At 44.2% G+C, this 15989-nt stretch overlaps 1 protein-coding gene across 6 annotated transcripts in view; it reads right to left on the bottom strand.

The window, feature by feature from the left end:
- utrn (utrophin) overlaps positions 1-15989 on the bottom strand; it is a 163933-nt gene that overhangs the window by 90683 nt on the left and 57261 nt on the right. The window lies entirely within an intron of this gene.

Below are 15989 nucleotides of genomic sequence, written 5' to 3'. Positions count from 1 at the left end.
CTTTGTGTGCTGCATCCAGGAATCTGAAAGTACATAACGTCGAGGCGTTGATGGCATCACCATTAAAGCTAATGTGTGAGGGGCATTTTATAGGTGACAAAGGTTTGGTGAAGGAGCCTTCCCTGCGTTGATAAGTTTTAATAAACAGTCGTAAGAGGCCTAACGTGCAGCGTATGTGATTTGTGCATCTTTCTACCTTCCGACTGGATGATGGAAGAAATGAAAGGGTATGTGTGTGTACATGCCTTTAAGTGCCCCCAGCCTGTGTACCCGATGAAGGCTGGGGAGGCTAAAAGGTATTAAAAGCTCCACAGTAAGCGGCAGACTGTGTGGGATTCTTTCCGATAAGTCTTCTGTCGTTTCTCAGTTAGAGAACTTATCTTTTAAAGCACCAGAAATAGGTGGAAAAAGAAGCTTTACTGTCACTGTACAGGAATGCAACGAAATTGCGTTTGGCGTCATCTCTCGGAGCAGCTACAATGTCACATAGAACGTAATACGAGTAATAAACATTGAAGTGCAGTAAAAAATGTTACAAATAAATAGTCTGTACAGTTTGGTGAGAGGGGGTGTCATGGTTCCTGCAGCAGGCTATTCATAGAGGTCAAATTCCTTTAGCGCCTTTAGATTTTTGTGTACCTCCAAATACACAAAAATCCAAGTTGAATGTTCTACCCTGCTATTTAAAGAGTTTCAGATTTGTCACAAGTTCAGCTGGTTTCTGAGCAGAGAAGTGCAATAAGGATTAAGACCATCAGATAAAAAGTGGGAAAAAAAAAAAAAAACATGGAAAAGAGGGGGTCGATATCAATGTTCCCTTAGACTCTCTTTTTTTGTGACAAGTGCTCTCAGACACGCATGCGTCCACACACACATTTAAGAACGTCTGTCTTTTTAATCTGTAAAGTGGTGTCTTTGATCTGCCTCGATGAGGAAACGCGTATTCAAAAGCAGCGAGAGCGAGAGATGAAAGGACCGTCCAATTATGGGGAACTGAAGCACTTCCTAAAATATGCAGTTGTTCATAAACACTTGTACACACTACTTTGATTCACGGAGAAAAGTGCATCCGCCTACACTTTAATAATTTCACAGGGGTTAGAAATCCTTACGAGTACATGACAATGAATCCTGTTAATCACTTAACAGAGAGGAGGTTCAGTCTGACACATCATTACGCCAAAACACACATTGCATTGGAAAAAGAAAAACAAGATGGGAACACAGAAACACGAAAATATTTCTGTTTAGAGTCCAAATTAACCAGCAATGAGACGTGATATCTGATCAAACATAGTCAGAGCGGCACAACCCTCTGAAGTAACACAAACGTCCAGGAGAGCCTGACATTTTGTCTGTATATAAATCATACTTTATCGTCACGGAAACTATAATCCTGTAATGTCTCTTAAATCTCCTCAGTTAGATTTTCAACCATCCGACCATCTAACATCAAAATTAAGCGAAGGACGCAAAACACACCGGTGATAAACTATAAATGCATTCAAGAGTGTCGTACACAGCTCACGTTTCTTTTGTTTCTGCTTGATTTGAACGGATTGTGCTTTGCCTGAACCGCTGTGGATTACTTGTAAAGCTCATCATTAGTTTCACAGTTTTTTGTTTGTGTGGGGACCATTTAAATAGAGCACAAAGCTGGCTTTACGATGGCAACAGCATCAGCCCCGTTTGAAAAGCAGCACGTTACATATGACAAATCATTGCAATGAATCTAGCTTGGGTTTATCACTTTGGAGTAAATAGCATTTGACACACAACAAGGATCTACAGTCAGGTCTGCAGCTCTGTGTGGCTAATTAGGCACAGCGGTGCTTTGATCCTGCTAACATCCTAATAATAACCATAGCAATTCACTGATGCAGCATGATGACCATATTAATTTGATATATGGGCATAGTTTTCTGTTTAGCATGCAACAGAAGAGCGCAGCCTGGGAGGAGGGGAATACTGTAAGTTTTTCAGGTAAAGGAAAGCACTGACCTAATGATAAAAGGTTGAAGGACGACAAAAACTACTGAAGTTCAGCCCGGTTCAGGATATGAACATGTGAGGCTGAATTCTAGGCAATCCATCCGACAGCTTTCTTACAACGCCGACATTAAGGTGAAGTACGTGTTGAAAGAATTCCGTAAACCATGCGAGTTTCTTCTCTTACTCTGCAGAACAAAGAAAACGTTGACCCTCGCTTGCGATCGTCACGGAATCAGGAGAGCCGTTAGTTTACATTTTAGCAAAACAAGTACGTTTTTTGGGCTTTTTAATCTGGACTAAAACAGAGGGTGTTGTCAAGTAGCAGATATTTTTTTATCCCAAGTGCCATGCAAATAGAGAGGGTAAAACTGCTCGACTACAGTTACACTCGAGGCATCATCAGATCATCCCCCCCGACTCCTCCTTACAGTGGGAAAAGCTACATATATGAAAGATTGTTTTATGTCACAAATCCTTAAGTTCCCTGATGAGCTCTTTAATGTAGAACATAACGAGTAATGCATCCGGATGTTTAACGCAGATCCTTTTAAGTGGCAGCATTCGACATCTGGTTGAGTAAGAGACAGTAGCCGTTTTTATTCAAGACTGATTTGCATCCATTTAGTCCTGGTGAGCATTGCTCGTGTCAGCAGCTGCTAACCTTCTGATACCTAATTAACCCTCAGTCCCTCTGGCGGCTGAAATCAGGCAAAGAAAAGAGAAGCGAACGACTGACCCCAACGTCTCTCGACAGATTCCACAGTCTGCAACAAAAAGGAGGCAACGACATAAAGATTTAATCTCTTAGTGCTTCTATGCATATTGTAAAAAAAAATTTATTTACAAAAGTCAAGAGAATGACAAAGGCAGAAAGTCCATGTGTGCTGATTAGTCATCTGTGGGAGGTCTGCATCAGTCATCTGTTATTACAGAGCAAATAAAAGTGCTTAACCACTTCAGGAAGAAGAGCTTCATGGCATAAAAGCTACCGTGGATTCTCAATTATTCAGGGTCAGATCAACTCACTCAGTCAGCGCATACTCCTCCAGTTAAAATAGCATAATGTACAGTGCATTAGCATACCTATGCTTCTTACTGGCGAGACTTGAAAAGAGTTATCATAAAACACTTCGCTCTTCCGTATGAAGGCCGAACCGCTCAGCTGCCCTCGCTGACGACAGCAGATGCGGTCCCCCCCCCTTGTGTCGCTAGAAATAATGCAAAAATAGCAAGCTTTTAAGAATCCCTGACGTCCGGATCGATGTTTACCATCGGAAACCTTTCAAACATGCATTCTTGCCCGAGCCAGAGTGACGCACATAAATGCCTGAGTGAGAAGAAAACAGAAAAACAACTGAGTTACTATTGATGTGGCAATCTTCGCTTTACAATCTGATTGAGTGAGAGTGGATTATATTTCAACAACAAAATTCAAGGCGGAACTCTCTGCACTTCTTTCTTTCTTTCTATTATTCAACCCCCACTAACATGACAGTCATCAAACCCACTTGGAGCTTGCCGACGGGATGTGATTTACACTCCGTGTTTCTGCGATAGTCTACTTAACCCTGACTGGGAGAGCTGTGATGCAGTAATTGGCTTGACTTAAAGCCCAACCTCTAAATCACGTAGCAAGCTAAGTTAGAGCCACACTGGAAACACGCGCACGCAACTCACTGACCATTCATTTTCTCCGCCCGGTCACTTTTCCCTGACAGAGCACTCCTCAGACACATTAAGATACTCCAAGGTTTTAAGAGTGATGCGACATTAACGGCAGCCCTCACCGGGAGCTCGTGCTCCTCCACTCACACGAGACAAACAAACAGCCGAGCACATCCTACAAGGAGCAAGCGTACTAAATGCAATGGCCCAGAGTAATGGTCAGTATCCCAGAGCGCCTCATTCAGGGAAAACAATATTGATTAAGACTCAAAAGAGACGCACTAAAAGCTTTACGGCAAGCGCAGTGAGGCTCATCTTTCTCCACTTGTTTTGTTTTCCTTTTTTACATACTATGGCCCCAAAACTCATAAAGTGAGGTCAACTCATAAGGTCACAGGAAAATAGATGGGTGGACAACAGGCAGTATTTATTATGCTTGTCTTCATCACAGACTGAGAAGTAATAGGCCTCTGGAAATGATGCCAGAACTGAAACACGCCAATGTTGAGAGGCAAACGTTTGAATACGAACAGCAAAGGAATAACATGAAATCCAAATTTTGCACAAATCTGCTGCTAAATATATCGAGTTTGCGTGATAAACCGTGTGCATTTAAACCTTTGCGTGACAAGCTTACAGAATAAGAGAGATGGGTTAAGTACATGGTGTTAAATCACATTAAAGCAAATATAAGCTTCATTAATGTTTAGATGTTTGAGTCGAGTGGAAGTTTCCACGTGCACTGAAGAGCCAGCAGGAGATCATTCGTTTAATCAGCAGATATCAAAATCACTAAGCTACCAACTCACCTGCAATCTGAAATATGCAGAGGGAAATATATATATATTTTTTATTAAAGGTCATCCCATAATAGCAGACTGCATAAATAAAACAAAATGTCACTGAAAGCAGCACGATGCACAAAGTCACCCGACTGAGCCTCCGGCATCAGTGAAAAATGTGAGCTTCTCCAGGCTACAAGGATAAATAATATCACATAAATTCAGTTTTATTTTTCTCCCCCTCAGCGATGCCACAATTCTAACCACAATCCTTGAGGTCAAAGTCAGAGACCTCAGCGAGATGGCCAGAAGGCAACTGCTTGAATGAAGGTAACAGAGCGGGCGAGTTGGAGACACAAATTTAGAATCTGTAGCAGGAAATAGGTATTCAGATGTTTTACAGGTTTGTATATAGTGAGTGGCCACTGCGGGATTCTTTTGTTGCTGGAGTCACAGCAGCCATAAGTCAACAGTGAGTTTATCTTCTTTCGTTGGCAAAATGACATATCAGACATTTCAACTGATTGACAGAATCTGAGTAAACTGTCTAAAAAAGGAAAACGTTTCCCCTGAATAAGGATTGTCCAGCACAAAAATAGTCTCATCGTTAGCAATGAGTGCATTCTCAGAGATCAAAGCACTGCTGGACCGTGCACATTTAGTAAAATAGACAAAAGCAGCTTTCCACAGGCTGATTTTCCGGCTGTGAGGATTTTCCATGAAATATAAGCCAATGTGCAATTTCTGATAGCATAAATCAATCCAATGACTAGTGTCCACCGAACATCTTGTATATCGCTCAGACACAGGCCTCGGGAGTAGAAAATGTAAATAAAATTCCATTTATATGCATGTGCTTGTTTAATTGACAAATTGTTTAAAAAAAAACAAAAACAAATTGAACGACCACAGTCTTAATGTCATCTGCACGGTGCTTATCTCATCAAAATTAAAAAAAAAAAAAAAAATTCATTGCTTCAAGCCATTTAACTCCAACTTCATTGTGTCCAAGAATCACTTAACCACAGAAGAAGAAAAACGAAGCAGCAGCTTAGAATCGTCAGCGAAGCGTTTACAGGACACGTGACGGGGGAGGAAAAGCTGGAAACGGAGTGCAAGTGACGTCTTTACTGCGCAGCGAACCAGCACCAGGCAGCACCTCGAGTGTTGAAACCATTTATCAATCTGGGTTGCTTTGTGACAAACTAGTAAGAGAAGCACAGCTGCTGTGTCTGCACGCGTAGATATTGAGTTAGTGTGTATGTGGTGTAGGTTTTAGTTAATTAAAACAAACTGAGCAATTAGTCGATGACTGACACATCTATGGAAAGGTTAGAGCCTCACATTGATTTACTATCAACTTAAGCCCCAGCTCTGTCAGTACAGATGTATAAACAGAAACAAGACAGAGTGTGTGTGTGTGTGTGGGGGGGGGGCATTCTCACAATATCAACGCTAAAGTCACCGAAGCGCATCGAGCCATTCATAAGAACGCTTTAATGAAAAGTGGTGGAAGCTGACAGCGATGAATTTGGCACCATCTTCTGTGATTGCTAAGTGCTGGAAGTGGAAAAGGAAGTGAACGAAACCCACAAAAATCTTTGGAAAACTCAGTTAGACCGCAAACGTAGCCTCGGGTCATTTTAACATCAGCGAATGCGTGTCCCCTCCAATTCAGCCCCTTTACGCATGCAGCTTCCAGAGGCAATTTAGCAACAGAGCACACACAGATCTGTGGTTTGGGAGCCATCCAATCAAACTTACAATAGTTTCTTATGATGAAGTGACATGGAGGCAACAATATAGCCTGGAAAGCCCAAGAGAGCTTTGGCTGGACATTTCCATTCAGTGTGAATTCACATCTGAGTACAATGTGCGATATAACTACTTTGTACGATTGTATTTTTGTAACAGAACAGTTCAGAGTTCAGCCTGTGCGGCGCATTGAAGGTGCCAGACAAGACGAGCGGGAAATGATTCATGGGAAATTTTTTTGCAAGCTGCACGTTGTCTGGTTTCCAATAAGAAACCCCGGTTAATAACTGCAGAAAGGAATAGCCGGAAAAATAACTAGTGAGGCCCGATACGCTTACTCTTACGCATCCAATTTAGTGCGAGATAATTTAATCATAATCAAAGTGACTTAAATGTCTGTACCAGAGATTTTAATGGATTGAACTATGGATAACCTCTGAAGCCAGACTATAAATGCTCATTTTTTCCGCTTGACTGACATTCGTTACTTAAATAAAAATGTTTCCATTTCATAAAGTCTCAATGGACTTGTTTCCTGAGCTTGTTGGCCGCCGTCTCCTCACCTGCAAGCATTTCAGATTAGTTTGGGTCTTTGCTGCTCAGGCAATATATATAATCCCCACCATTAAAAATTTAAGAGAATCAACCGTGTCGTCAGAAGCATGAGGCTGCAAAAGGGACAGGTAACATCAGGTTATGGAGCTTTAGTGAGATGGTCCCTGCATCTCTTAAGGAGCTGCCCCCCTTTTAGCATGTCGTCCCCGTCAGTGACATACCTCTCTGTGTGCGGTATGGTGAGATGACATTTTCATTTTCTTTATAATTTTTCCTTTTCGTGTCCTCTTGCCTGTCTGCACACAAGTCCTTTCTCTTCCAATGGCCTGCCAGAGAAACTGTCATGGCAACAAGCATTTCCAGATCAGGCCAGCCCCTGTAGGACGTACCCCACACCTTGTCGGTACATGACATGTCACTGTCACACTGAGCTGCCATTTAAGCAGAGATCTTTGACCAGGTCAGCAGTCACATTTCTGCACTATCCACAGGCTCTTACTGATTCAGCAAAGAGAAGAATGAAAAATGTAAAAAAAAAAAAAAGAAAGAAAAGAGCCAGCTTAGGGGAAATATGGAGTGTCGATGGGTCCTACAAGTGTATTTCAGAGAGCACTTCAAACTGCGGGGAGGCCTCGAGCAGACACAAAGTGTGGTGGATGCTTCCGATTTGCCCTGGAAACACCTTAAGATCCACCAGGAAGAGCTAAGGGGCGTAGCTGTGGGGAAAAAAGACAGCCAAGCCACTCCACTTTGGCTGCTGCCACAGATAAACGATGTTGACTTATGTGACAGAAAGTTAAAGGCTTTAGTCAACCACTTGAGTATTTAGGAGGGCCAACGAAACGTTCAACAGAATGTACAAGTATTGAGTAAAGAAAACACTTTGGGATGAATGGAAAAGCTGGTGGATAAGAGAATAACAGCTCTTGAGCAATATGAATATCCAGAGAGATGCCCTGAACCTCAGTGTCTGCAGCCTAGGGCAGGTTACACCCTGGAGAGGTGCACAGTCCAACAAGACAAGAATGCACGCTCACACTCCAAAATGGTGTGTAAGGCAGTCCGTCACATTTTGATACAAAGAAAGTGAATCAGATCATCTACAGGTGGAATCTCTTTAAAACTGTATTTCAAACTTCCATAAAAAGTGGCAGCATGGGTTACCAAGGAGCTCCACAGGTTAAGTGGACGGCTAGAGGTCTAGAGGTCACTGGCACAGACCATTTGTCGCAGTCTGTGGGCCTTTGTTGCATCCCCCTATCTTTCCACCCACTTTCCTGTGAATAAAGTCCAAAAAGACAGTGGCGGCACAGACACTTCTTAGTCATGGAACTTAATCAATGCAGTTAAGAACACTTTAGATGATGGGTGCGAGTATATGACTCACATCCTTTCTGTGTGGTGTGCAGCCATGTCTACGTAAGTGGGGGCATTTAGCAGTGGGGTGCAAGGCCATCCAAACTGAGTTATTATCACACACAAGGACTACGAAACGAGTGGAAGGAGACAGACAGTGGTGATGTCAGAGGGAAGGTCAGCACAGGGAAGAAGGGATCTGGAGCGTTCGTCGGTTGTCCTGTCAATCATTTAGTTGCCATAGCGCTGTGTGGTAGGGAGAGGCCTGAAATAAGCTATAAATAGATGGAGTATTACAGGATGGGTAGAAGACAGAGGACAATTTTAGTATGAATTCTCAGCCAGGGGGAGAGATGTGCATTGTGCAAATGTGTGAAATTTTTTAAAAGCACATTCAGAGTAATTCATCATTCAGACTTTAATCTTAAAGAAGTACCACAAACTGTCAACACCGAGGAAACAACGCCCAAATTACAACGCCCAAATTAGAACTCCAAACAACCCCACGGTCCGAGGATTACTTTAATTCTGGTCCATTGTGCCAAATGTGATGCCTAAAGGACGTGCAATCTCTAAAATTCAGCAGAGGCCAGCTTCTCAAAGCCCTCGCAGATGAATTTTCAGTTGTGTGTGAAGACCAAGACCACGGTCACCGTTAACAGCAAAAGAAATGACATGCTCACGTTTTGGGGAAGACTCCCCCACATTGTCGCAAACACACAGGGCCTTTCAAGGACACACTATAATGAGTAATGACAGAGATGATTTGATTCTGGTCATTAGCAACAATTAATTGGAGGTGTACAATTATAAGATCAGCTCAGGCACAAACTATGCTAACCTACTTTAATGTTTCAGAGAGCAAGAGATGCGAAAGAAGCAAAAATGGAGATTTGAGAGAGGAAGATGGGCAGAATAAAAGAGTGAGAGCATGCCCGCAACCCCACCACAGTAAATTAATTTGGTTCTGGGGTATATCATTGGCCCAGTTAACTTCATTTATGAACACACAAAAGGCCATGAGACAGAGGGGAAAAGCAGTCCGTTTGACCCTAAAGTCCCTCTACTACCCTTTGAGCCTCCACCCACTTCACTAATTAACAATTGCATTCATCCTCCTCTAATTCTGCAGACAATTGCAGAATTTGTGTGGGGGTTTCTGTACGTGTGTGTGTTGCATGCTGAGGGTCCCGTACCATTCGCCAGATTAGAAAAGCTACCCTCCGCCAAGCGTCGCCCACGGCGACCAAAGGTAATTGCTTTTTAATTAAGCCTCCAGCTCTAATCCCGATGATATTTAGCAGGCACGAATTGGCACACACGCACACTCACAAACAGCGAGGAGGGGACAGAGACAAAAAGAGAAAGACATTCATCAAGACAAAGTGGCGGAATGTGCATAGACGTTGTTGATTTTTCTTTTTTGTCCTCTGTGGGAGGCAGGCAGGCACCGGAAGGAAGCTACACGTGTACCCAACATAATAAAGGAATGTTCATCCTATTCTGTACCTGAGAATATCCGTTGGACCGAAAATGAGTGCCGGGGTCAATTTTATACAGTGACAGTATCCATATGTGTGTGTGTGTGTGCGTGTGTGTGTGCGTGTGATTGTCTCTCCAGTGACCCTGATGTGAGCGCTGCAGACCTCTAAATAGAAAAGGCAATCGCACACTTCTATCGATCATTTCTTTTTCACTCGGCTCTCTTCCCGTCAGTCCTTCCCATCTTCTTCATACCCACTTGCTCTTATCATCTTCTATCTATCCACATTATCATCTTTACAGCCGTCTTTCCTCGTTTCCATTTCCTCTTTAAAAACACATCTACTTGTCAACCATCTCCTTTTTGGTCATGAATTATTTTTCCTCATATGCCGTCTGTTTTATTCCCCCTTTGCTTCTCTCTCAGGGAATCTGCGATGAGGACTGAAAATGTCCCTCTTTTCAGACATTTGTGTGGCGACTATGAAACACGCTGAACGGAAAAACACCCAGGCTTACGGCACTGGAGTAAATCTAAATCGATTCCACGTCGCCTCCACCTGCTCTGAGTTTTCTTTGAAGTCTGTGGTCCAACTCGTGAAGATATTACGGGAGTTGAGTCGAGCCGTCCTTCACAAACATTTCACTTTCATTTTGAAAAGCGATGATTTTGTAGTGAACTCCAGCAGGATCTGAAGGTGCACATTCAAAACCCGTCGAGTCACTGAGCAATCCATGTTTTTTGTTTTTTTTATATAGCTCCTCAGATTCTGTGTCCCCAAGAACCCTCAAACCAGAGCCAATTGTGTTACACCAGACACACAGCTAGCAGCTAAAAATCGGAATGCGACATGTTTTAGTTGGCTTGTGCGCACGTCTCAACGCTACAACGCTGAAAGCAATAAATTGCACTGGCCAACCGACAAACCTTCCTCTCCTTTTTACATGATTTTATTCTGCTGTATATTCACCGTGGCTTTAACATGCTTCACTCCCCCCTCCTGCAGATTACAGACTATAAATAGCACAATTTATCTTTAATCTTCCTGCGATAGAACAGCATACAAAAGCGAAAGCCATTTCCAGATCCTATTTGTTTTGGTCACACAGCAGTATTTATCTCGGAGGCCATTACCATCTTTGTACGTTCACAAAAGTTCTGAATTCACAAAATGTTGATTGTTTATCCTTTTTCGTTGTCCACACCTCCACTCTTATTCATTTCAGCCAATGACAGCTAAGTCAGGGATGGGTCCTGCACAGAAGACGTGAAACGGGAGAGTTTGCATCATGCTTCTCAGCTTAAAGAGTTTGCAGAGTTCAATCAAACTTTTTTTGCGCCGAACGGTCGGTTAACTGAACAGAGAAGAAACAGAACAGGCACCAAAACAAACACTGCCTCAGATGTAAGCAAGAGGTTTCAGGGGCAATAAATGATTTAAAACGTGCACCATTTCCACCACAAAACTATGAAATACAAAAACCATTTGGGCTCAATGCACGACAGAAATGAAACAGCAACACACTGAAATGAAAAGTCGTCTTCCAGCAAATGCTCCACTTCTTTTATAAAGAATTAATTACCCTTGGCGAGTGTGAGGGGGGGGGGGGGGGGGGGGTGTGTCCAGAGGCGGAATTACAGAGGAGAAAGAATTAGTGTGGATGCCGGTGCAGGTAAACAGACAGAATAGAAGAAGGGTCAAAGAAGAAAGAGGTAATGGGACGTAGTGAGAGGAGGATAAATCAATACAATTTCTAAGGAAATCTTTTGAATGCTAATTCGGTTTCTGCTCTTGGACTGACTTTTCAGTTGAGTGAGGGACCTCTATGCGTCTGAGGGTGTTTCTGTGAGGATTACACACCGTAATCTCCTCTCCAACACGAGAGATGTTGATGTTTTTCTGCTCCACAGAGGTGCTCACATGCACACACAGAGAGAGAAAACACATTATGAACTGTGAGTCAGCACTGCGCTTGTGTGCTCGCTGTAGATGCAGGCGGATGAGGGGGACACTGAGTGCAAAGCTTAGACCTTGTCCCTTCAGATTGATTGTCAGACTGAGAGTAGAGGGAGCGGCAAAGGAAAAAAATAATTGTGTCGATAGTTTTTTTTTTTTTCAGCCACTTAAGCTGCTCCCTGGATCGCACCCCGACTGTGTTGGCTTAAGAGTGCAGGAGAGTGAAAGGAGAGCGCCAAAGAGTTGGAAGGTCAGATTGACTCCTAATTGGCAACAAAAATGACCACCGCCTGCTTCTTACTGCCCACGGGTCAGCCTGTCCTCCTTTCTCTCCTGTCCCGCGGTTCTACAAATCTTCAGCACTTTTCAGCACATTCATTGAGGGAGGGCTGTGATGAGGACGGGAAAGAGGAGAGGGGCAGAAAACCTTGAGGAGGAGTCGAAAGCATGACTATGTTGCATTTGGACTTTGTCCTCAGAGTCTGCAGAGCACTGCAATGACTATCCTGTATCATGTTGGTGTGATCCCGCTGAGGAAGCCTGAGCCGGCCATAGATCACGATGTCAGGCGAGTTAGACGGCTCCGGCCGAGGCTGCTGTCTGAAAACAAAAAGCCATTCGGTACATATGGGTTCTGAACCTCAGTGTCTTTTAAGGGCCATCTGGGGTGTGTCTGGCACAAAGCAGTGAAGTACTTACAGACAGGATTAGTTTCTCTGTTAAGTCTTGAACTCTTTTGGGGTCTGATTAAAAACACTCGTAAAAACTGAAATCAGCTACAGTATCTAAACAGTAAAGAACAGTAAAGCTCGTGCGGGTTTCCACGGACTACGATGGATCCATCTTTCCTCCCGTGTCTCAGCTTCTTCCCACCAACTAACTGTTATTTACTCTGGTCATCACATGTCGAGCAGCTGGGTGGTTACAGAGCTTTCCAACACCATAAAGTGCATGTGATGATAAACCGCGCAGGCATTAGCGGGTTTAGCTTGTTGCTGGGACTCATCTGAAAGCCACTAATGGAAGTGTGCATACAAAATCCATTGCTATAGTGCACATAAATACAATCCCAACACACTGATGCATTACTGGCTCAATAAATGGGTTCAGCGCGAGCGTGGGAGAGAGAGGGGGGGCACAGTCTGAAGTAAGAGAGAGGCAGGGAACTTTCCGTCCATGATTACATATTTCTTCTAATCCCACGGGGGGCTGATTCTCCATCATAAGACAGGATTTTCTGTCAGCCTCCCCTCATCTGATCATAACCGAGAAGTCGCTATCTGCACTAATGGCAAGTGAGAACAGGAGGGCAGCTTAACTCTGGGTGTAGAAGTGATTTAAGCGCCATTTCACATCCCTACTTATTGCCAATAAGAAGTCAATCTGCTGTGATTTATATGAAAAGTTGATAAGCAGAGAAATCTAATCCTTGTTTTCTTCCATTGTTCCCGCTCGTTCCCAGTTCCCCTTAGATAAATTTAAATGACCTGCGTTTATGAATCTGTCGTCACATGATTCTCCCTCCTGTGACTCATCGCTCAGGGAGTGTGTGTGGGTATGCATGCACATACGTGTGAGAGTGCATGTATGCCTGCAAACTAAATGTGTCTAAGGAAGCGTGAAGGAAAATATCTGTTATTTGAGTGTGGGCCAGGATACATGGAGGGGGGGAGAGTCAGCACCTGAGGCTCCAACAGCTAATGCTAACACTTGCTAATAACCTTGAGGACCCCGATGGAGCTCAAGGACGGGAAGGTCAGACAGCTGGGCTCGTTGCCCACACCTGAGTCACCTGTCCAGGGGAAGCTGTGAGCCTGGAGCAAAGGTGAATAGAGTGTGGAGCCAAAAGGCCACAAAAACAATAAGAAAGACAGAGCATAGCAACACGGGAAGGATCTCGTTCTCGGGAACGAGATCCTTCCCCAAGTGGATGAGTTCAAGTATCTCGGGGTCTTGTTCACGAGTGAGGGACGAATGGAACAGGAGATTGACAGACGAATCGGTGCGGCGTCTGCAGTGATGCGGGCTCTGCACCGGCCCGTCGTGGTGAAGAAGGAGCTGAGCCAGAAGGCGAGGCTCTCGATTTACCGGTCAATCTATGTCACGAGCTGTGGGTAGTGACCGAAAAAACGAGATCGCGAATACAAGCGGCTGAAATGAGTTTCCTCCGCAGGGTGTCTGGGCTCTCCCTTAGAGATAGGGTGAGAAGCTCGGTCATCCGGGAGGGGCTCGGAGTAGAACCGCTGCTCCTCCGCATCGAGAGGAGTCAGATGAGGTGGCTCGGGCATCTGGTTAGGATGCCTCCTGGACGCCTCCCCGGTGAGGTGTTCCGGGCCCGTCCCACTGGGAGGAGGCCCCGGGGAATACCCAGGACACGTTGGAGAGACTATGTTTCTCGGCTGGCCTGGGAACGCCTCGGGGTCCCCCCAGAAGAGCTGGAGGAAGTGGCCGGGGACAGGGACGTCTGGGTCTCTTTGCTCAAGCTGCTGCCCCCGCGACCCGATCCCCGGACCAGCGGAAGATAATGGATGAATGGATGGATGGATGGATGGATGGAGCATAGCAACACATTATCACTACTTCGGGGCTGTTTCTAAAGTGGGCTTTGGTAAAGCACACTCAAAAACACACACAAAGTCGGAGCCAACGCCACAGTAATGAGAGTAGGAGGACACTCCTCTGGAGAGAGATGGGCCTTTCTGCCAATTCTTGGATAGTGATTGCATGCAGAGAGACAGAGCAGAGCCACCAGGGCTCCTCTTTATGCCTCAGTATAAATGAAACAGGCATGCCACTCAGGAGTACTACTCACCAGCAGACTAGTCCCATTGCAAGCAAGCAAACATTTTACAGGAGAGAAGACAGGCGAGCAGGGAGTCCAGGCCAAAGGCCAGTGAAAAGGATTGATGAGGATTTTTATTTACATTAAAAAAGGTCAACCCGGTGCGGTTCCAGCCAAGACATTAGCACAAAACAGATACTGGCAAAGTTCAATGGAAAAAAATATGATGATTTCTCTCAAATTCTCCCGACTTATTTCCCTTGCTTGAAGTAATTATGTTGGTAATTAAACCAGCAAATCGTCGAAAAGAAGGGAGAATGGCTTCTAACAGAACTTAGTCGGGCAATACCAGTGCGGGCTGTTTTAGCACCGGCGCTGTCCAAAAAGAGAAAGAATAGCCAAACGCAAGAGGATGAGCCCCATACAAATCCATCATCAGGAAGTTACTGTTCCAGTCTGGCAGCCAGTGAGCGTACCCCAGGGATGTAGGAGCAGCTTGGCATTACTGATTCCCTGAGGGGAAGGCCAAATGCAGCTGGAGTGACTGATGTGACCCAGGGGAGGGTAATTGGGTGTAGAATGACTGATGCCTCCCACCAATAGGGACACAATCCAGGTTGGTCTGGCCCCTAAGGATGCTGAATGGAGCCAGGTGAGCAATTCCAGAGTTGAGTTAGTGCTTAGTGTCCTTTTACAGTGCCTGTGTTGGGCCACAGAAAGGATGAGATTTCACTTTTCTTTTTTTAGCGAGAAGTTGAAAAATTATCATTTCAAAAAGTTCTGTTGGTGCCTTTTTCATACTCGACTTTCAGCCAAGCATCATACTTGTGCCGTCTCACTAATCCCTTTGATGTTTTTCTTTCTGTGCAGGGACTGGGGAGGTAAGGAAGAGATGTAAAAAGACTGTAAACAGATTTTACCCAGTGCTCATATAAGCAATTGGCAAAAGCACAATAAAAGACAGACGAGCGAACAAGCAGAGAGCGAAAAAGTGGAACACTAAAGGAAAAAAAAAAAAAAAAAAGAATCTAAGGATGGATTAAACTGAGCCACAATTGCAGAGGCTTGGCTGAAGCTGTAAAGTAATCCTCAACTCTTCTGATGCAATAGCCTCTGTTTTTCTCAACAGCTGGTCCCCTCTGCTCTCGGTCTGACAGCATGTCGCTGCTGTGCAACCCGACAGGGACGGCGATGACGTTCAACACTCAGTGATGATCAAGAGGGATACAAAATGGCACTAAGTACTGCGCACATCAGTGGTCTTTTTCTCCAAGGTAAAATCAATACAGCCGACAAACAACGACAACTGGCACACACTCAGTGTTTTTAATTAATTCAACAGTGTATGATATCGGCACTAAAGTAATAACTTCACAATAACTTTAATTAAAGGGCTTGATTGTTAAATAACATCCATTACGGAACAATTGACCACTAAGGAATGAACTAATACGGCACATTCTATAAGGATTAAAAATACAGCAGTAGTAGTAACACTGAACTCTCTTCCCCTAGTGTGAAAAGAAAAAACCTCACTTCAAAACTGGCAGCGTTCAGACGGAAATATAACGCGCACTCACAAACATGCCACAGCAGGGATGCACAGATGTAATTATTTCTTGCTCTGCAGAAAGAGTTCAAGAAGTCCTGAAGTCAATAATG

Source organism: Odontesthes bonariensis, chromosome 24 (assembly GCF_027942865.1).
Source record: "Odontesthes bonariensis isolate fOdoBon6 chromosome 24, fOdoBon6.hap1, whole genome shotgun sequence".
Lineage (NCBI taxonomy): Eukaryota > Metazoa > Chordata > Actinopteri > Atheriniformes > Atherinopsidae > Odontesthes > Odontesthes bonariensis.
The sequence above is the reverse complement of the archived record's forward strand: the minus strand, read 5'-3'. Positions and strand labels throughout refer to the sequence as shown.